The sequence below is a fragment of the Alligator sinensis genome, unplaced genomic scaffold (assembly GCF_000455745.1).
Source record: "Alligator sinensis unplaced genomic scaffold, ASM45574v1 scaffold31_1, whole genome shotgun sequence".
NCBI classification, from domain to species: domain Eukaryota; kingdom Metazoa; phylum Chordata; order Crocodylia; family Alligatoridae; genus Alligator; species Alligator sinensis.
Window position 1 is genome coordinate 2,028,877 of NW_005841884.1, and position 584 is coordinate 2,029,460.

Genomic DNA, 584 nt, shown 5'->3' on the forward strand with positions numbered 1-584 from the left:
TAGTGAAGCTTCTGGTTTCCTTTTTTGATGGTAGGGAAGAAAAATATGCCCTGTTTTATATGTGAAGAGGCACCAAAGCATTTGCCCCCCTCCTAAAATCCCAGCTCCGCCCATGGGCAGGTGGAAGAAGTGTAATTTATGCTCAACGCGGCACAGCGGGAGGTTTGTTTGGCTCCAGGCGCAGGGATTTGGTGCAGTGCCTACGTCTGCCCCTTAAGAAAGGCGCTGCCGGGGCAATGGCCTGTGAAGAAATCTCGCTGCGCGCCAAACCAGGCTGCGACCCCCCCGCCCGGAAGCGAGAATCGGCCGAGCCTCGAGTTGGCTCTTAGTTCCTCCAATGAGAAGCGCGGTGGGTGGGGTTCCGCCCGCGCCCTTCATTTCCCGTCTGCTCAGACAGACCCGGAACTAGTAGTGGGGCTGAAAGCGGGGGGCGGGGACTGTAACGGATGGCGGAAGTGACGTCGCGCGGGGGGGCGGAGTGCCCGGCAGATTTGAAAAGGGAGCGTCAAGTATTGCGCGGGCCCCCGCGGGGCAGGAGGTGAGCGGAGCGGAGCGGGGCGGGGCGGGTGGGTGGCGGGGAAGGG

The 584-nt window shown here is 61.6% G+C and overlaps 1 protein-coding gene across 1 annotated transcript in view; it reads left to right on the forward strand.

Moving 5' to 3' along the window:
* Positions 1–454: 454 nt before the first annotated feature.
* NUF2 (NUF2, NDC80 kinetochore complex component) overlaps positions 455–584 on the forward strand; it is a 41,168-nt gene continuing 41,038 nt past the window's right edge. Inside the window, exon 1 of the mRNA XM_014516916.2 lies at positions 455–538. The gene's annotated coding sequence lies outside the window, so the exon portion shown is untranslated. The remainder of the gene's footprint in view (positions 539–584) is intronic.